The following is a 22,751-nucleotide window of genomic DNA, read 5'->3' on the forward strand; positions in this document are numbered from 1 at the left end:
CACAGTGAATGTTTAGGGTGTGTGGTAGGCAGATGCTGAGGCTGATCATTGAAGCTGCAGGTAGGTGTTGAATTTACTACTGACAAGAACAAGGAAAATATGTTTTTAAAGGGGTTTTATTACCATAGAGGATGGCAATTATAATGACATCATTGTAAAAATTACATAATGATTTCCGCTTACATTAAAGATAACGAGTCATTGATAAGACAAGATGTGTATTCCTTCCTCTCCCTCTCCCCCAAATTCTCAGCACTTTTTGTTCTACAGAGCCCACCCAGCTCCACTTTCTCTCTTCTTCCTCCTTCAGCCTAAGCCAAGAGTTGTCAGTCCAGAACATGTCCACCTCCTAACTTCTATTCATTATTACTATTTTTTTTAATACCAGAGATTGAACCCAAGGGTGCTTAACCACTGAACCGCATCCCTGGTCCTCCGTTTTTTCTTGTATTTAGAGACAGGGTCTCCCTAAGTTGCGCAGGGCCTTGCTAATTGCTGAGGCTGAATTTGAACTTGGGATCCTCCTGCCTCAGCCTTCCAAGCCACTGGGATTACAGGGGTACACCACTGCACCCAGCTCCATTCACTCTTTAACCCATTCTAAATCAGAATTCCAGTCATCACTCCATTGATGTGGTTTGGTAGAATTATCAGTGGCTGCCTGTTGTATTTCTCACTTCCCTTGATTCTCTGAACAGCTTCTGACCTCTTGGGCAACTTCAATCTCTTCCTTCAATCACTCTTCCTTGCGTTTTCTTCTGGCTGCTGTGCAGACTTCTCCACTACTGACCATTTCTAGGCAGTGGTGCCTTGGGACCAGTACCAGAATGTCCTTTCTGACAGACTCTCCTGGAGGGGATTCTTCTTACTTCATAGTTTGACCTAATCAGCTCTCACATAAATCTCATTTAAATTCTGGTCTACCTCATTTGTCACTTGAATTTCTCACAGACATTTCATAGGTAACAAATGCAAAACTGAAATTTGAACTACTGTCTTCCTCCCAAATGGTGATCTCCACCATCTCAGTAAATTTCATCACCATCTACCTTGCTTAGACCAGTCAAGTGAATCATTTAGTTTGCAGAGCTCATAGGACAACTGCACTAGGAAGCCCAAGCAAATACTACTTCATCATGAAATGTTTGATCCCTAGATTATTCATTAGCATAGCTGAAGTGTGTAAGCCTCAAAGATAAAGCTTTCCTTTGTAACTTCATTGCCACATAGGAATTCCATTTAGGCACCAATGCTAGCTTTAACTTCAATTCATGGTCCACTTTAAGCTACACATTTTTAAAGAATGTTGTAGGTTACTTATCCTGAGCAGTCAAGCTCTCTGAGCTGACCACATTTTGTGACAGTCAAGACTAGCACCAGAGGGCCTCCAAAGTAGAAGGGATCTCTGAAGTCGTCTGAGAGATACAGGTACTGGTGTTGTTTCAGTAAGACTGGAAATCTACAGGTGTGGACATCTCTACCATTCTCTCCTCTGCCCAGAGTGGTGCAAAAAATAGCAACCCAAGTTTTTGTTTCTTTGTTTGTTTTTGTTTTTGAGAAGGACAGGGGCTCCTTTCTTTTCTATCCCACTGGGTTGGGAGAGGATGGTTTAAAGTAGGTTTGCATTTTATCCATTCCTTATGAGTCTGTATTCTGTAGAAAGATCTAACATTTGGCTCAAGACCCAAATAAAATTGCAGTATAGGAAATTAAAGATCCAACTAGAACTGCTTCTAGTTCTGCCTCAGAAACCAGCAAGTTGTTGTAAATCTAATTGGTAGAGTTATCCTTATCCCCCACCCTTTTTTATCTTCCCCCACATCAAACATTAACTGACACCATCTGAATGTTTACCTGTGCCAGACACTATTCCAGGTACTCTGTATGTATGAACTCATCTAATCCTAACAACATATGAGTGAAATGTTACTGTTGTTTAACATATGAAGAGACAGGGCCTGGGGGGTTAGGAAATTGCTCAGAGATACTCAGCTAATGCAAAGCCAGGATTTAAGTCCAGGCTATTCAAGTCTGCTCTTAATCACTCTTGTTATACTGTGTTGCATAGATACCACCTCTGAATGTCTTTTTTCCACCCATTGCTATTGTGTCATTGATGTAAGATGTACCATCAATTTAATTTAATAACAGTTTTCAGAAATAAAGTAAGCATTACCAAATCAAATACAGTTTTAGTGGGATTGCCTTCGAAAGTCCTAACCAATGTGCTTTTTTCTTCTTCTTCCCTTGGTAATTTCTTTTTACCTCACTTAGAGTAGGAGGAATCCCCTCTGGGTTTTTAGCTGCAGGGACAGACAAGTTGAAGAAAAAGGCAAATTCTTGGCCATTGACTTCTATTGCTTTGCATATCATGAGCCAAAGCTGACAATACTGAGGTCAGCGGTGGAGTTGGGAAGAATGAAGGATGATGTCTGCGAGCTTTCTGTCCCAAAGGAGATAATCACTTAGCTGCCTGCAGGAGGAGAATCTGTAGTTCAAAGATGGAAGGACCCTGAGAACTCCATTTCCTGTGCCACTGGAGAGGACGGGGAATGGCAACCTCAGAAGTATTGGGGGGGAAATCCCAGAGTACAGGAGACTTGGGTTTGAGCCCCAGCAGAGGAAGCAACCCTGGGAAGGGACCAGAGGACCAGGGTGTCCTGGTCGGGGAACACCAACAGCACACTTGATGTGGATTCTCCATGCAGGAGGCTATGGAAAAAGAAATGATGTCTGCAGCTAAAGTACCATGGATAGAAGTTCCCATGAAAGATGAGCAGGACTGAGGGACTAATGGAACAGATGTTGCTCCCCTGGTGCCATGATATATATGGGCACTCTCAGCATTTAGATCCTATTATAGGAAAAATAAAAGAAAGGGTAGAACTCTGATTTGATGATGTTCAAATTGTAATTCAACTGGAAATTATAAGATTGAATATCCCGGAAGTGGCTGTAGGTTTAGTAGCTAAGTTACTCAAGGTCACATGGCTCGACAGTAAGCCACGCAGCCAGGATTTTAGCTTAGGCAGTCTGAATCACCAGGCTGGAGAGTACCATTTTCTACTCAATTCTGCTACCTCCATGTTCCCCACAACCAAATGGGATGGTGGCTCAAGACCCAAATAAAATTGCATTATAGGAAGTTAAAGTGATGGTGAAATAACCTGTGGTTTTACACATAGATTTTAAGATGCATTAACATTAAAATGCTTGAGATTAGAAGAAATGCAAGCCATTGCTTCTGCCATCACTAAATCCATGACTTACTTGGACTATTGCAATTGGTTCCAAATTGGAGAGGTCAGGTTTTCCCCATGTAATGAGAAGCAAGAACAAGTAGGAGCAATGAAGGGAATTCTGTGCAGAATAGAGAGGACTTGCTCACCATTTCAGATGTCCAAACACAGACCGAGCACCGTTGGGTGGCTCCACGTGCCATCTCCTTGTGATGGTGTGGCATTGTTGAGACAGCCACCGCTGAGAAAAGACATTAGGAAGGGGAATTCAATACAGGACATCTGGCTGGATGACATGGCCTTTAAGGTCCCTCCAGCCACTTTAGAATGCAGACCATGGAAGCCAAATTGCTATGTGTTTAAAGAGTGGCAATGAGAAAATGGAAGCAGAGGGTCTAGGTTGGTGTTGGAGGATGGTTACCCCTGAGGGAAGCAGAGCTTTATGATGTGATGTGGTAGGCCTGAGGAAAGATTTCACCTTGAACCAATGTGTAGATAAAGTAGGAATTAAATCTTTTAAAAAAGGAAAAGCTAAAAGAGGATGCTGTTTCAGTGTATATTTTGCATAACATGCTACAGTAGTCTCTTTTTATCCCAGAGAGACACATTCCAAGATCCTCAGTGGATACATGAAACCAAGTTTAATACAAATCCCTATGTATACTAAATTTTTCTTATGCATTTATACCTATCACAAAGTTTAACTTACGAATTAGGCACCATAAGAGACCAATAACAATAACTAAAAATTGAAAAAATACCCTTCAATAAGAGTATATTATTACAATATACTTTAATATAAGTTAGGTGAATGAGGTCACTCTTGAAAAGTCTTTAACCGTATTCACCCTGTGTACCCAAGGCAGTAAAGTTAGGTGAATGACATGCTCAGAGTAGCATGCAATTCAAAACTGATGAATTATTTTTTTCTGAAATTTTTAATTTATTTTTTGGACTGCAGTTGACTGATTATTTTATTACATCTCAGATTGTGTGGCACTGGAATTGGGACAGTGCTCAGGTGGTGACTCTTCTGCTCCACATGTTATCAGCACTTGTGGTCCTTGGCTGACATGTGCCCTGATGGGGGATGGCTGGAAGGCTGTGTTCAGGTGAATCTGTTGACATAAGCACCTACTTGTGGCCTCACCAGCTTCTCAGTGTAGTCCGACTTATTGGCAGCTCATGGCTCCCAGAGCAGTATCCCAGGAGGCCTGGAACTACAAGGCTTTGAACTGCAAGGCTTTGCATTCCACTTGACTGCACCTCCTGGTCAGTCAAGTCCTTAAGCTCAGTTCAGACTCCAAGGGCAAGAACACGATGCCACTGCTTTGTGGGAGTGTGCCACAGAATTCATAACCCATCTTTAATGTCCCTTGGAGACAGTCAGCAGAAGGAGATCCTGAACAATGTGGATAATACAAATTGAGAGCCACGGTAGGACTTCCCTTAGAATGATGGAGAATGTGTCTGCCTTGGAGACAAAAGGGGATCCAGGAGGTAGAGAGAGAGAGACATTTGGAGACAAAGACAAGGGAAAGCAGAAGGAATTATTTCCACAGAGTTCAAATCATCCAGTTTACTTAGTGGGAAAAGGGTTTCCTATAATAATAAAAATCAGGCCACTTACCCACTGACAGTTGACTCTACCTGTTGTTTTCTGGTTTTGGTAATATATTGTCACTGGTTTCACCAGGCATGGCTAAAACAGACTTCTGTGAAGCACTGTGTGCAAGGCTACTTGGCCAAGGTTTTGTATGCTCTTCATGTACCACGTGAAACACACCAAACTCCTGTGTAGTCCAGTGTGGTGGGGCAGGTAAATTGGCCTCCCTAGAAAATAAGCCTATCTGTGACTCATTCCCAGAGCAGACCAGTCATGAACTGAGGCTTGAGTAGTAAAATGTGAAATCCGCTTTCCACAAATTATCCAGATAATCTCTTCCAATCCCCTTCTGGATAAAAACCAGCCATATGAGGGTGACAGTCTGGCATTTATTGAAAGCTGCAGTGATTGTGGCTTGGCCCCTCTTGTAGCCACAGAGCTGTTCATGAGGGTGATTTATGCAGCTTTACTTGCATGCATCCTTTTGATAAGGATCTTTAGAAGCTTGCTAATTAATTTTGAAGGAATGCTTCTCTTTGGCTCTGCGTCTCATTCTTTTCACATTATACATTCCGGTGATAAATGATGGATGCATAAGTACATTACCTTTGCTCAATCAGTGTTTTCGATTGTTGACATAAAGTGCACAAATTGGATTCATTTCAGGATAGCTGAATTTGGAATGTGACATTTTGCCAAGTCAGAATCACACTTGCCCATACAGCACAGATGTGGATTTTGCAGTTGTTTTCTTTTAAAATAGTATATGTCTGTGGTGCCATTGATTAATGTATTATTGCATTAATGTGCTGTTACAATACCCCAGGGCAGGCATGAGGTCTTTCAGCCTGCAACAAAGAATTCCCCAAGCTGAATTTTTTTTTAATAAAATGCAGATTGCAGGGCAAAATCATAAGCGTCAACCCTGAGAATTTACAGATAGCCAAAGTGCTTGAGAAAGCAATTTCTGATGAACTTGACAGTGGAAATGCAGTTTAATTGTTACATAATCTCATTCTTCTAGATCATTAGAAATCATTTATGTCTATTTCTTGAGTCTGTCTTAATGACCAAGGTGTCATGACTATATTGTCCCACAACTTCTCTCTTTCTTTTTCAGTGTTGACTCACTACATAGAGTTTGTATAGTTGTAGCATCAGCTCCAAAAAGGTCAGGGGAGGCTGACCCAGCCACAAGTGTGACACAGCTTTAAATACAGAAATTAAAATTGGATTATTCACTGTCCATTGAAAGTGGCCAGCAAGCAACGTGCCTGGGACAGCACTGATGTAATATTGGGATGGTGTCATTCTGGTTCTATTTTAAGTAGCAGTTTTTTTCCCCATTTCTCAAGGTAATTGTTAATCTTTAACCATAATAGTTTCCCTGTTTAAAAAAAAAAAACTAGGATAATATTTTTCTAAATCAATTAACTGCTAAAAATTTTTAAGTGGATAAAAACATCCTTATTTTACTCATTCTTAACTTTGTAAGCAATGATTCTCCTGCATGCCTACTAACAGAATGGCAAAAAGGCAACTCTTTTTCAAATTCCAGAGGTGATGGTGTTCTTTTCAAATATGTATTAGATAAGAGAAATACAGACAAGTCTTTGCTTTTTTAGTGCAAGTCTACCATAGCCTTATCATGGATTTAAATGTGGAAAGGAGCATTTCCTCTTTTAACCCTCTAAAAGATCTGAAAACCAAACTAAACCAAAACAAAAATCACGATAGAGCTTCTTAATTGAAAAAAAAAATTCTGTAACCAAGTTTTATGAATCAGCATTTTGGTATAAATAATTTACAGCTAGTATAATAAGATCATTAAGTTCAAGCATGCAGAAAACCATTTCATGCTCTTTGCTAATAGTGCTAATAGAGGCCAATTTGAATGAAGGAGGCCACTGAGCTTAATAATGTGGCTTCAGAAGTCCAAGCAGTATTGACATTTTGAGTTGAGACAAAAGAGATGGTATTTCTCTTCTATTTCAGTACTTTTAAACCTGGACAATTTTCAGTGTACTCTGTAAAATAAATGTCATTAAGATTGACAGTTGATGATTAAGGTGGGGGACTGTACCTCTGTGGTGGGTGGTTGTCTGTCCCTATGAGGATCAGGTTCATGATGTCATAAGTCATATAAACTCACAAAATATTAGGCTGGAAAGCACAAAATTGGTATATTCAGGAACAAGTGAAGAAGATTGTCACCCCTCCAACATGTCTCCTCTTTTGTACATATAGTTGTTTTGTCTTTTGCCCCACTTGTAATGACCTAAGACCCAGATTCCATCCTGTATGACTGTCCTTTCTCTAGTACCACCAGATAGAATACCTTCCATGTCCCAATTACACAGTCCTCTCGTGTTTTTCTGGTGTTTGTATTCCCATAGTTGCAAATAAAAAGTGTATTTTTAGTTTAGAATTTTCCTTTCCATTAAAAAAAAAAATCCCTGAAGATTTGTGGCACCGCTGTTATTTCTGTTAATGTCATTGCTTCCATAGCAGCAAGCTACAACTTTGTAAGAAACTGTTTACAAAAAGCTATTATCCAAGTGAACATTGTAACAACATGTAGCAAAGTTTCAACTTAGATTTCTTGAAATTATTGCAGTTTGGGTGCACACGCACAAACACACATTCCTTCAAGTTTGTGTATAAAGTGCAATTAACTGGATTCTCCTATCAGTAGAGCAGAGGTGAGACCAGTTCTTTGGACTCTCATAGCAGAATGAAAACTTAGGCTATTAATATTCTTGGTCATAGTATATAAAATAATGAGTTGGTGCTGACATTTAATCCTGAGAATGGATTTAAGGGAAAATTAGAAAGGAATCAAAGAAAATACCTTCTTAGATTTTCACAGCTCATTTTGCTATGAATAAAACTAACATTAATGTATATATTCATATTGCCTGGAAAGTGTATTCTCTTGAAATTTCAGTCAGTAGAGTCATGTCTTTAGGATGTTTCAGATATACTTTACTATCTTCTAGGTCAGAGATGTTCTTTGTCAGAGACAGAGTAAGATTTATGGCCATTCTATAGCAAAATGAAAATGTCTGAATGAAGGATAATTTCTAATAAGATCTAACTCAACATGAAATGAAACAAGAAGGGTTTCTAGAGAAAGAAGGCTAAGGTGTGCACTGCAAGGCTTTTGGTTGGCCTTCATGAATGAAAGTGTATGCCAAAATCTTTTTGATGGATGGTGCCCATGTCCTTCTGCACAGGTAAAGGCCAACTAGGAAATAAAAATTATTTTTTTACAATATTTTCAAGCAACACTATATGGAATAATCTAACTCCACAACTTCTGGGCCCCTTCTGTTTTCTGCTGGGCACTTACGGTCGCATGGAAAACACAGCGAAGAATCCACAATAAACTAGATGGCTGCAGATAAGTGAGGCGAAGTAACACATATACAGCCAACTGTGTTATATAATCAGGGACAGGCAGGGTCAGTGGCACTAAGTGTTGTTAGATTTTTCAAGGCTTAATTCTTATGAGACCTTTTTAGGAACAGAAGGCTGAAATTTAATGAGGAGGATTGGTCTGCTTCTGATGCACCCTGCAAAACAGAAGCATCATGCAATGAAGCAACACTGCAGAAATTCAAAATTAATTTCTCCATCCTCTTTCTGCATCAGAAACCCCACAAATACTTGGATCTCACCCTTCACTCACTAGAAACCTTTCTGAACCATTTTAGATATTTTCCCCAGCTATTTTAAAACTCATTGTCCTTATCTAGAAAATGATATTTTAGGATCCTTAAAAAAAGAATCCCCTTTTTATAATGCAGGAAAATTGCTGCAGTGAAGGTGGGCAAGCTCTTGGGGAAGCTTCAGGAAAGGGCTGCTGAGAGGAGGGGAGGAAATGCTGGCCACAGTGGATCCTGCACCAGCCATAGGCAGGAGCCAGCTCCAAGGAATAAGCAAGAACAAGGCAGGGGAGGCTGCTCCTCCAGAATCTGACACATCAGAATGGGGGTGTGGGGTCCTGCCTCTGCACTGGGATGACTTGTAGTTAACCTGGAAAGTTGGCTGAAACCACTCACCCTTCTTACTCTTACAATAAAGAAAACACAACTCTGTTCTCTGATCATTTCACAAGAAGCATGTGTATATATGAATTCATTAAACATCTATGTAGGTATTGAACAGAATATTAAAATTATGGTTTCCACCATATCATCGTGGGAGGCAGAGTAATGGCCCTGAGAGTAGTTGTCCTAATCTCCAGAACCCTTGAATATATTGTATTGTATGGCAAAGGGGGAAATAAGATTGTGGATGGAATACAGATTGCTAATAAACTAACTTTAAATCGAATTATCCTGATTATCCAGATGGGCCTAGTGTGATCTCAAGGATGAATGTTACAGTCAGAATGAGAAGATCTAGTGATTGGTCATTGATGATTCTAAAGATGGCAAGGGGGCCGTGAACCAAGGGCCCTCTAGATGCTGGGAAAAGCAAGGAAACAGATTCTCTTTTTTTAATTTTTAATTTTTTATACCTTTATTTTAATTTATCTTTATGTCTTTATGAGGATCAAGCTCAGGGCCTTGCACGTGCTAGGCAAGTGCTCTACCACTGAACCACAACCCAGCTCCAGAAACAGATTCTCTTGTAGCATTTCCAGAAGAAATTCATCCCTGACAACGCCCCAATTTTAGCCCAAGGAGACCCACATTGGACAGAACTGTAAGATGATAAATCTGTGTTGTTTTAAGCCATGAGGTTCATAGTAATTTGTTATAACCATCATCTAATACAGCCATGCAGTTGATTTCCTTTATAATAATGTAGAGATTACCTGGTTCATTAATTTGCTTACTTCTTCCTGTCTCCCTCCACACTCAAGAATGTTCTCTTGGGAGGGCAGGGCCTTGTCAGATATGTTTGCTGCTATATCCCAGAAGCTAGGAACAGAGCTTAGAGTACACTGGTGCTCAATAAATGCTTCTTGGGTGTCAAGTGAATCATTATACATATGAATGAGTGATTTGAAATCCCAATTCTCTCCCCAGGGACATCCATAAGATACACACATAGAAAATAAAGGAAAAACCAAAAGTAGTGAGGGATCAGGAACTGGAAGGAATGGGAAATGAATTTTTTTAGAAAATATCAATTACAAAACAATTAAAATGTAAACATGTTGAGTGCTTGAGAGAGCCCTGTGGTACACAAGTATAACTGTGACCTAAAGTAGCTCTTAATACAGGAAGGAGACTGGTAGTGTTCGACCACAGAAAACTCTTTAGCTCCTTTTCAGGTTGACTTAGCATAGTGCCATAAATCAGTTTTTATCAGGAGATGATAAAAATGAAATTAACCCGTAGCAATAAATATAGGGAGAGAACTGGACATAGCAGAGAAACTGGGTAGAACATTTATTATGAAGTAAAATCAATAAGGTAAAAGGTGTATCCAAATACAGCTTTCAATGCCTTTTGTAGATAAATATTAACATATTTCCATGTTCATAACATCACAAAGAACACTTAAACTTCTAAATACTCAAGGTAAACGCAATTTTTTCCCTTTCTAATATGATAGAGTGCAGAGAGATTTTTGTCTCTGTTTTTTCTTTTAAGTGCTTCAATCATCCACAAATATTTATAATTATGCACCACTGATATTTATGCATTTATAATTATGCATCATTTTGGTCAACAATGAACCATAGAGGCAATTGTGGTCCCAGTAGATTGTAATGGAGTTGAAAATTTCCTATTTCTAGTATCCTTACTGTATTTTTCCTATGTTTGTATATATAAATGCTTACTAGTGGGTTAGAATTATATACAGGATCTAGTACTGTAATGTTATAATGGGTTTGTAGTCTAGGAGCAATGGGTTATGCCACTGGTATATATAAATACCATATAGTTTAGATGTGTAGTAGGCTACACCATATAGGTCCCTGTAAGTACATACTATGATGTTTGTAGTGACGAAATTGCATAATGATGCATTTTTCAGAACATGTCCCATCAAGTGCCACGTGACAAGTTGAACATTTGGCACATGTCATCTTATTAAGCCTCTGGGGCAGACACCATAAATCCCCCCACATAGAGATGAGGAAACTGAGTCTTGGTGAAAGGTAGATGACCTGCTGAGGTCACATGGTAAATTAGTGGTCGCATGTAGAATTAAACCCAGGCAGTGTGATTCTGGAGTCCATGGTCTCAGCTCCACTCCTGCTGCCCCACCCCAGGATGTGCTGGGCGCTGCAATAAACAGGAAGTCCATTAGACCAGTCAGTCCCTGGTTTGGGGAGTCTCACACTCTCCCAAGGAGACATAATAAATAAAACTCACACCAGTGTTTGTTGAGACTGGTGCTGTGAAGAAGTCACAGAATGCAGGATGCTGAGACAATGATTACCAGTGTGGACTAACCCAGTCTCTCTAGTTTATACTTTGTACCAAGATCAAATGAATATTTACATATGAAATGTCTATGTGCTTCATAGGCAAATACTAGGTAAAGTAGAAGTTGATGAGATGTGATAGGAATTGTTTCTCAAAGTCTAACAATAAGTTAATATCTACATTTTCCCCCCTTTTTTATATGCTCTGAATGTCCTCTAACTCAGCATTGTTGCATATTTGGGGCTGGATAATTCTTTATTGGGTGGGGAACTATCCTGTGCATTGCAGGCTGCTTAGCATCATCCCGACTTCATCCCATTCATAACACGCCCCAAAGCTTGTGACAATCAAAAATGTCATCATTCATTGCTGAATGTCCCCCAAAGAGCAAAACCACGCTGGCTTGGGAGCACTGATAACCATACTGGCGATACACATCCCACCTCTTCTTGAAGACCATCACCCTTCTGAACAGTTCCAGCCCATTCTTCTTTCTTTCTCTGCCTTCTTAGAAATCTGCAGCAACACTACACAGTCATTGAAGCTCAGCAGTTTTGCATGTTCCAAATCCAGCCACCACCTGCCCCCCAGCCTTGGGGTAGGCAGGAGCCCCAGTGGGATGCCAGGTAACTAGTGGGATCTCAGGACCCTCCTGGGCACTCTGGAGGTGCAAGTCTTGTTTGGGTTTTTTGCTTCTCTCTGTTGCACACCTTCCCCCAGGGTTCCTAGGCACTGAATGTATTTGGGTTGTTGGCTCCATAGCAGGAGAAGGGAAGAGACAGCTAAACAGAGCAGAGAGGGAACAAAAGAAAGGCCAAGTTAAAAAGAGCTGTTGACAGGGGAGGAGCGGGCATGAATTAAACAGGGTATAAGACAGTGGCTTTCACGCAGGATTTGAGCAAGTGACTGACCAGGTGATGAATTTTGATCAGTTAGTGACAATGTGTCCTTACTTGATAGCTACACCCCATTAGGGCATTAAAATTAAACCACAAAATGAAAATGAGGAAAGGTGAGCTGTATAATGGTGAAGAGTATTGAGTGTGAGTGCATCTGTGAGTGAGAGCTCCTTGGTCCTGTTCAGAACAAACTTAGAAGGCTTTTCCTGCAAGGAAGCAAGGATGGGTAGTTGATTTTTTTAATTTAATATTTTTTTTATTTTGTGCTGGGGACTAAACCCAGGGGTGCATTACCACTGAGCTACATCTCCAGCCCTTTTTGCTTTTTCAAAATTTTTAGACAGGGTCTCACTAAATTGCCCAGGCTGTCCTTGAACTTGTCATCCTCCTGCCTCAGCCTCCCCAGTCACTGGGATTACAGGCATGTGCTGCCATGTCCAGCCAGGTGGCTGATGTGATCATGACACCATGTACATATTGAATTATCACACTTATCCATACATTTGGACAATTAAACTAATTTTTAAAAAGTCAAACATAAGTGGAAATAAGAAGAATAGAAGACAAAGTGGATTTTGAGGCATTTGTGCCCATCATGATGCCTGGTCTCTTAAGATAGCAGAAAGACTCTGTACTTTTAAACCTAGGCAGACTTAACCCACAAAGCCTGAGTTTCCAGTGGGAGATGTGACAGGGGAAAAAGTAGAATTGAAAGACAGTCATCTCAGGCTCAGCTTCTTAAAAAGGCTTGTGATCTTAAGTCTTAACAAATATCAAAATGAACCCTGGGTAGGCCCTCTAAACGCCGCAATCCCAAGGTGGTTCCCAGAACTTTTAATTTTTTTTTCCAATAAAATTGCAGGAAAGTAAAAATTCTTTTAATGTGCTGGGGATTATGATGCATACCATTTTAAATTAATTGTGTGTGTTCATTTACACTGTCACTGCATTTTATTAATTAATCCACAAGCCATTTTTGTGGGCTACTTACTGAATGCTAATCACTGTGCCAGACTCTGGAGGTATAAATATAAATTAATATAGTTGTCTCTCAGTATGCGGCAAAGGGTTTCAGGACTCTCCAGGAATGCCAAAATCTGTGGAAACTCATGTCCTTTATATAAAATGGCACAGTGTTTGCATATAACCTGAGCACATCTGCTTAGACTTTAATGTCTGTTCATTACTTATAATACCTAATACAATATAAATTCTTTAGAAATAGTTGTTCTATTCTGTTTCTTAAGGAATAATGATAAGGAAAAGAAGTAAGTACATGTTCAGTAGTGATGCACTTTTTCTGTTGTATAATTTTAGTGGTGAGGATGGAACCCAGGACAGGGTACATGCTAGCATGTGCTGTCCGCCTGAGCTCCACCCCCTGTCCCCTGGATATTTTTAACCCATGGGGTATTGAATCTTCAGAGTAGAACTTGTGGGTATGATGGTCTTAACTGTACCCCTTCGCTGATTAAGGGTCTTATCACCTAGTTGAGGAAAAGAGAAAGAAACTGAAAATCACAACTCAAAGGTTTTAAGTGTTTTGACTTGGGCAGAACAATCAATGAGAGGCAGCTTCTAACTCAACCATGGAGGTCAAGGGAGAAGAACAGGTATGTGGAAAGTTCTTTCTGTAATGGTAAATATATTTGAGAACAACCAAAACCACAAAAATATTAAATGTAGTTGCCTTGAGACTTTAAGCAAGGCCATCTTGAAAATTCTTATGGCTCCCCACATAAATGAGGAAAGATGGTCTGTCATCAAATAGAAAGTTGGAGAAGTAGATCTTTCATGTGTGTTTGAATAACTGCCATGGCATTGAACAAAAGAATAATAAAATATATGCTTGATTTTTTCCTATTAAGAGACTTTGCCAAAGCCTAATAAAATACCCTTGATATCTTGCCTCAGAGAGAAACACAAGTGAAATACCTCCATGTTTTCCTATGTTTAATGCCATTAAGATATGTTACTGCCAAAACACGCAGAAAGGACTGTCTGGGCTGGATTCAGGGTGACAGGTTGAGACTGGAATGTGTGTTGCTCTTGACGTGCCTCAGAAGGAGCTCTAGACTGGAGCTCAGCAGACCTTGGGCGAGCCCTATTCTGCCACCCATTGTCTGTGAATCCAGACAAGCCACCTCACCTTTCTGAACCTCAGTTCACCTCATGTGATGGGGCTTCACAGCACAGCTGTGAGGAGCAAATGAAGTTCAGGTTATTGTTACCCATTATGTCTCTTTACTATTTAGCTGTCCCGTGAATGGAGCTTTTCGAGTAACAATATGAAATTCTGCTTTAACTTAAGCATGAGTGAAGAATATGTGATGGCGGTAAACAGAAGTCTTCTCTCTTGTCTTCCTTCCTGCTCATCCCATCCAAACCCTCTTCACTGTGACTGGAATGATCCTTGTGAAACATGTTGGTCCTATCATTCTGCTATAAAATCCAACATCTTGGTGCCAAGGGTATGGTTTTGCCCACCAGATCTCTGTCCCTCTTCCTCTGCGCTCCCCAGGCTACACATGCTCACTCTCTGTCCATGTCTCTGCACATGCTGCTCTCTCATAGTGGAATCCCTGTGCTCCCCTTTTTACCTTCAACCTGCTCCCACTGGATTCTTCAGCATTCAGCTCAAGTCTTTGTAGCCTTACATATGGGCTTTCCAAAATGTTCCAACACACACCTCCCCAGAACCATCTCTCCCTAAACAGCCATTGCCCACTTGCTTGTCTGTCTTTGTCATTGACATGGAACTCCTGGAGGGCAGCAATTAGGGGTCACTGCACTCTACATCCCTGAGCCTTACCCTGTGCCTGGAATGTGATAGGTGTTCAGTAAGTCCTGTTGAAGGAATGAATTGATCAGTCGCTGTTATGTAATTGACTAATATGCTATCAAGTGATATGCATATCATTAAATGAGAGAAGTTGTAATTATGAAATCAGGATTCAAGTTCATCATTCTTTAAAATTTTCCACTCCAGAATGGAAAAAGGTGGGTTACCTGTGAATTCTGGTACTCACCATGTCTCTGAATAGCGTTTTGTAGTGAAGACTGTGCTGGCCTAACTCAGCATCCACTCCCTCCTTTCTCCACAGCAACAGGTTCTTATTCTTAGCTGATATACTGATACTGGGAATAATACAATGACAACGACAGAACTTTATATTCCCTATCCCTTGCAGCTAGTTACAGCAAAGGGCTAAGTCCTGACAAATAAAATAGAAGTGGAAGTGTTTTGTGGAATAACCAGGAAGGCTGTTTAATGACAGCCGACTCATCATGGAGGAGAATGAAGAGTCCCACTTAACCATCTCCTACTTTTCCCATTTTAGATTTGGCGAGTAGAGTCCCATCAGCGGGGACTCTACTCGGGGTTGTGGACCACAACTTAGAGATGACAGCCACTTTCAAGGAGCCAAAGCAGTCCCTTCTCTGATAGCCCTCTTCACCTGGACTTCCATTTATAGACTTCTTTACATGAAAAGAAATCAACATTCTAAGGCAGCGATTAGCACATTTTATTAGCACACTTTTTTCTGTAAAAGGCCAGATATTAAATATTTTAGTCTTTGCCAGCATGTGGTCACTGCCCAACTTATGCTGCCTAAGTAGCCTTGGATGGTACATAATCAAAGGAGTGAATGTGTTTGAATGAAATTTTAATTGCAAAACCAGGTGGCAGGCTAGGTTAGGTGCCTGGGCTATAGCCTTCGGATCCCTGTTCCAAGGCACAGTGATACTGAGTCTTTCTGACATATGTAGCTATATCTAACCCTAACTAACCCATCATTTTTGGTGATCTGTTTTGGTGATCTGAAATGTTTGGTGATCTGAAATGTTAAATTTGGAAGAAACAAACTACCAAGCCTCTGTTTCATTTTTTAAAGTTTTTCCTTTGGTAGGCTCTTTCTCCCTTGGCTTATCCTGACTTGAATAGTACAAAATTCTGTCATGTCTGTTTCCAAACTCTTTTGATTATTAAGACCAGCCCAATTGGATCCAGGGCTTTTCTGGGTTACTCCAGGTTCCATTATGTTCCCTTTGGAGGATTCCAGCAGAATATCAGTGGGAGAGTCATCAGGTGTGTGGGCAGGGAGAATGGAGGAAAAAGGCAAGGCCTGCAAGAACTGAATGAAGAACACCATGCTGACAGCTCCTAAAATGTGTTTGAATTATACCACAGAACTTTCAGGCTGACTGGATGATCAGTCGTTGTACTCCGTTACCAAGGAGATTGTACAAGTGGAATCGATGTTTAGCAGCAGGGCAAGAGCTGGTCTTGGAGATTCTTTTCAGAGAAGACTTTGCCTGATGTTGTCAGGATGTCTTGGCTTTTCTGATTCAGCTCATCCTGTGAAAGCAGAACAATAGAGTACAGACCAGGAAGGGCAAATTGATTCCCCTTACATGCAAACTCCAACTGATGGGTAGTAGACATCTAGAGCTCTGTGGAGCAGGATTCTGGGGCTGCATTGAGTTTTTACAGGAGTAGTCTGTGCTTCTCCAAAGCATCATCCCCAGGTGCTTGGGAGTGGGATGGGGCAGGGGAGAGCTCACAAGCAGGTAAGCCAGAAGAGAGCCATCATTTAAAGAGCCTCTAATCTGGTTCTTCATTTTACAGATGGCTTTATCAGTAGTGAAATCAGCTCATGCAGGGTCATATGATTATCAGCAGCAAAACCAGTTGGAGAAGGCAACAGTGTCATTTCTCTTTACACGGTGCTACACGTTTGATTCAGATGTTTTTATACTTCTTGTTAATTTTTAATCATTTCTTTCTAACATCAAACTTGAACCTGCTTGTTGGTAGGTTCTTTGCTTGGTTCCCACAACCACACTTCCAGACTTCCTGCAGCTGATGCTTTGTGAGAGCCCATTCTTCAGACTCCTTTTAGTCCCATAAGCCCCTTAGTCTTCCAGTAACTTTGCTTTGTTGTTTTTTTAATGATGTTCAGTGTCAGTTTCTACCTGCCGTCAGGAACTATGTTTGATAAGGAAATTGATCCCAGGGCGTGGATTTCAGGAAACAGACCCTGAGTGCAATACAGAGAATTGGGAATTGAATATCTAATCTGGATTAGGTGGAATGCAAAAATATCTTATTTCATACCCAGGCTATAGTTCTAACAGCTTGTAGCACCTACTAGTAAACTGGCTAATTAAAGGCATCTGAGATCACCTGGAATCATCTGCTCACAAGGGCAAAGGTGGGCTCATCACTGCCATAGAACAGAAAGGACATAAGGGATTGAGGTGGGCTGTACCATTGGAGAGTATAAAGAAATAGAATGTTGGGTTCAGTCCACATGTGCTTGGTTTAAGACAAAAGAAAAATGCAGGAACTTTTCAGTGGACATGCAGGAAGACTTTAATGTAGCCTCAAACACAGAGGTATCAAAAACAAAGTAAAACAAAATGATTCTGCAGAGTTTAATCTTGTGGGTTTTGAGTCACAATCTTAGTTGAATTCAGGGTCTTCAGATCTCTTGGGAAGAGCCAAGTTAATAGGAGCAGTTAGTTTGGGAGACTTAGAATTCCTAAAAATCATCTCCCACACTGGATTTTCTTTGCCCTTGGATTTGGCTACTCCTGCCTTCAACTCTTTTGGCTTCTGCTCCCCCATTGCCCCAGCAGCTACAGAAGTCCCTTGCCAGAAGAAGTCAGTTTCCCATTTTGGTTAGAACACAAAAATTCTTTTACCTGTCCTTTAATCCCAAACCTTTAGAGTGAAGCTTAGCCTATGATAAGACATTTCTTCAAAATATTGGTAGATCTTCATTTCATATCCTTTCAAGCCAGTAAATCAGATCTTTTTTAGTGATCTATTTTACTCTTAGTTTTTCAGTTCATGTTTGGGCAACAGAACTTTTAAAGTTTAGAGTAACTTTTATTTATGTGAGAATCTAAAGACCTCCATGAGTAGGATTCAATTACTCTAGTTTAGAGGCCTCATGATATTTCATCTGAAAAAAACGAGTTTATGAAATTAACAAATAATTTGTATTAGCCAACTACAAGATATAGTGAAAAACATTGGGGGAGGGGAGCTTACTAGGGAATAAGCCCAGGGGCACATTACCACATTGACACATCCCCAGCCCTTTTAATGTTTTTTTATTTTCAGATGAGGGTTTCATCTAAGTAAGTTGCTTAGGGCTTTGCTAAGTTGCTGAGGCTAGCCTCAAATTTGCAATCCTCCTGCCTCAGTCTCTGCAATCCTCCTGCCTTAGCCTCCCCAGTTGCAGTTGCTGGAATTATAGACATGCACCACTGTGATTTTTATATAAATAAAAATTCCTAAGTATACTTGGTACTTTCCTCATAAGCTTCATTTTCATTTAGTCACTGATTTATTTTTCCATTTCTCTTCTTGTTTTTTATTATTGTTCTTTATTTAGAAGGCAGTAGAACCACATCATAGGAAAACAGAGAAAAAGAAAACATGACCCATCATTCCATCATTATTACCATTTGGGGCTTTTTTTCCTTCTGGGCTTCTTCCTTTGCTTTTCCCCTTAAAACATAATGGTAAACATGATGGTAAGCTCAGCTTTTAAAATTTAATGTATCACATGTATTTTCATCTCAGTGTCTACACAGCCTCCTTTCCAATGGTCACATAGTATTCCAGAGCATGCAGGCATTAAATGGTGGCTCTAAATTATTGAGGGATGGAAGTCTGTCTCATTACACTGAGCTCCTGGTAGATATTCAGTCATCACTCATCCAATTGAATTAAAATTTCTTACTGTACTCTTTCAAACATGATTTGAGCAAACATCTTTATGGATAGACCTTTTAAATATTTTTTTTATTATTATTTAAGAGATTCCCAGGAGTGTGATTGCTGGTCACATGGTGCGACCATGTTTTGGGTTCACTACTACCAAACTGCTTTCCAACATACCTGCCATGCATGAGGTCACGTTTCCCTACACCCCTGGAAGCACTCTGAAATCCGAGGAGGAGCAACGTCTCACCTTTACTTTAATGTCAGTGTTTCTCATTTGCATGTTACTCATTGTATTTTCTCCTTTGTGAATTCACTTACTTATCTTTAGCAATGGGAGGGAAAGCCATAGAGAGATGAGCAGTGTCCTCATTTGGAGTTTGTTTTTCCAACTAGCTGCAGGGACCCCTTTCATTCTCCTTTGCAAAGAAACCTGTTAGTCTTCTTCTTAGAGTACCTTGAACTTGTGAAAATTGACAGCTTATTTATGCTCCTGTCATCTGCTTTAGCTGCCAGCAGTAAGCGATGAAGGAAGGATAATCTACCCAAGACTGCTGCCCACTAATCTGGGAGACATCTTTGATTGCCTTTTCCTATGTGTCAGTATTGCTTTTCATTGTCAAAAGTAGAATAAAATAGCATATTTTTTCTATTGTTACTGTTCTTTTCCAAATAGAAAACTTGGCCCCCTGTGACCCAAATCTATCCAACTTCCTGACCCCGAAGCACATGTGGAACTTTTGTCTTTACAAATCTTTGCCGATTTCTTTCTTCCTCTCAACTTGCTTCTAATATTTTGAAGTAGCCAGGTGGCACCTTCCCTCTAACTGGAGTTTGAACACAACAGGAGCTGTTGCCACTATGTAAGGTAGCTTAAAAAGGAGGTCCTGGAGGATCCCTTAATTCAATCTCAACATTTTGAAAATCCTATCTTTATTAGACAATAAGTCTTCCTAAAATTCTGCTATTTTCTAACCTCTAATCCTGAAGCTTTCTCTTTCAGCTTTAGTTCCCCCTCAGATAGGAAAGAGTAATTCAACTTCTTATTATCTTTTTTAGAAATTGATGCTTTGTTTCTTTTCCCTCAGATCTCACTCCTAGACCTTACCTGAAACATCTTCTGGTTCTGAGGAAACTTCCGTGAATGGCAGAACACCAAATTGTTTGTTAGTCAAAACTAATTAAGCAGAAGAGTACTTTCCAGGGCATCAGAACTCAGATATCCATTTCCACGACGGGCAGTACCTACTGGTCAACACAGGGTTGTGCAGAAACAATTTCCAAAGCCATGAAAATCAGAATAGGTATTTTTACGTAACAAAGCATATGGGAAAATTATCAAATAAGAAGTCAGAAGCTGATCCCAGTCCCAGGCTTTGAGATTCAATTTCCTTATCTATAAAACAGGAGTCAGTTGCTAATTTTCAAACTGGGATTGTTTTTAGCAACACACCTCAGGTTTCCAGTGAAAACTAAAACATGAAATAGACACCCCAGAACTCCTTGCAATGCAAAGCCTGGGACTGGGATCAGCTTCTGACTTCTTATTTGATAATTTTCCCATATGCTTTGTTACATAAAAATACCTATTCTGATTTTCATGGCTTTGGAAATTGTTTATGTACATTTTTGTGTTGACCAGAGCCCTGGAGTCCCACCCTCTTACCCTCCAACTTTGCACTCCTCAGGGCTTCCAACGCTGCTCCGAGAAACCCTGAGATGTTTCCTATGGTGATATGAAAATTGCTACACAGACAGACCAAGTTCATTTCCACTTCCATATCTTGTATTCCCCAGTGGTTAAAATACAGACCATGCTGGGATTAGGCTGAGCAGTTTAGACCAGCAGAGAGGCATTGAGACCTGTCCCTGTGGCAAGGCCTGGTCATATTGGGATTCCAAAGGGTCAAGTAGCAATGGTCTCTATCTGACCTGACTACACAGGGGCATCAGTATATTGTGGTCATTTTTACATATGAGTAATGACTTCATACTCCTTTACGGAGCACTTCCCTTGTGCCATGAACTCTGCTGCACATCACCCTGCCCTGCCCCCTTTAATCCTCACCACCAACTTCATCCTGAAATACTCACTCTTTCCCGCTTGGCACACACCAGCCCAGCTGCAAGGACAGGAGTGATCGTGGCACCTTGGCCGTTTCCCCTGCCAGAGCTTCTCAAAGCTGGTCCTTTTTCTTTTTTTAGGTTGTAATTTGTATGTCACCTTCCTAGATAAGTTTTCTTTGATTATCCTGGATCTTTGGGGCATCTCGTCTTATTTTATTCACAGTATTAATTATTGCTTGCATAAATATTTAGTCCAGTCATTATGTTCATGTTTACTTGCATATTTCCCGAATCCATCTGCATGCCCCCAAATGCAAATGCAAGGAAAATAAAGATCTTGGCTCATTCATCCAACCCCCAACCCCCTTTAAAGTGCCTAGTCCACAGTGAATGCCTTATAGGGACCTAGAGAATGAATAAATGAACTTGAGTGGCATTTGTTATCTTCTCTAACAGACAGGCACAGAAACTGAGGTGTAGAAAGGCTTGATTGACAACTCTAAGTCACATCACTAGGAAGCAACTGTTGTAGTTTGGATTTAGAGTGTCCCCCAAAGGCTCATGTTTTGAAATCTGGGTCCCCAATGCAACAATATTCAAAGGTGAGGCTTTTGGGAAGTAATTGGGTCATGAGAGCTCTGATGGTGGATTAATCCATCAAATGGAATTTATTGCACTGTTGGATGGTAATGGAAACTAGGAGCAGGGCCTACTTGGAAGAAGTAGGTCAGGTCATTGGGATTATGTCTTGGGAGGGGTTTTGGGACCCTGGGCTCTTTCTTTTTCACTTTTCTCTCTGCTTCCTGGCTGCCATGAGGTGAGCAGTGTTGCTTCACCATATGCTCCCCATTGTGATGTTCTGTCTCACCAAAGGCTCAGAAGCAATGGAACCAAGTGAACAGAAACTCTGATGCCATCAGCCAAAATAAATCTTTGCACCTGTAAGTTGTTTTCCTCAGGTGTTTTGTCACAGCAATAGAAAGCTGACTCACAGTAATAGAACCTAGGTTCAAACTCAAGTTTGACCTCAAAGCATTTCTTGATTGCCATTTGGCCTTTCTTCATGAAACAATTTTGAACTCTCAAATGTGCCTGTATCTACCTGGTAGAATGCTAATAATGATTATAATGACGATGAAAATTGTGATGCCAATCTTTGTTCACCCCGTGAGTGTTTACTGAGCCTCTCCTTGATCATTTGCATCTGCAGAACACAGGGTATCCTAGGGAGCAGCACATTCAGGCTTGGATACTTACGATTTTTTCAAAGTTTTTATCTTGAGTTGAAATCTACCCTCAGGCATCTTTTACTCACTGTTTGCAGTTTATCCCTTTGTAACAAAATAGAGTAACTACTTTCTAGCTTCCAGTTTGGAGAGGAAATGAGTGACAGCAGGGCTCACTAGGTGTGGAGATTCCTAGTTTCTCACCGGTGTGCAAGCACCAGTAAGCATTGCAGGTAATTTACAAGGCAGTTTAATTGCCATGGTGCCTTAATGAGCATCACTGTTCTTGTTTCACCTTAATCAATGATGATATTCCTTTCCTTTTTTTAGCTAGTCGATAAGGCATTTATAAAGGAAAGTGAGTTCTCACCACTAGCATGGGTGATTGGTTGGTCTTTGCAAGCTGTCCCCTTGTGACATACCTTATTCACTCTCCCTTCCAACTTGAGTGTGATAAAGATGGACAGGGACATGTTGAGGCCATACTATGAGCTCCTCACAACAAAGGCCGATACAAATCTGTTCAATTCTGTGGAACAGAAAAACAAAAGTGTGGTCTCTGCCTTCAGCTTTTGTCCTTTAA

General features: G+C 40.4%; 1 protein-coding gene across 4 annotated transcripts in view; it reads left to right on the forward strand.

The window, feature by feature from the left end:
* The window catches only part of Aig1 (androgen induced 1), a 242,959-nt gene that overhangs the window by 110,679 nt on the left and 109,529 nt on the right, over positions 1 to 22,751 (forward strand). The window lies entirely within an intron of this gene.

This window comes from Marmota monax, unplaced genomic scaffold (genome assembly GCF_021218885.2).
Source record: "Marmota monax isolate L192 unplaced genomic scaffold, Marmota_monax_Labrador192_F-V1.1 WCK01_AAM20220418_F8-fsc00030, whole genome shotgun sequence".
Taxonomy (NCBI): domain Eukaryota; kingdom Metazoa; phylum Chordata; class Mammalia; order Rodentia; family Sciuridae; genus Marmota; species Marmota monax.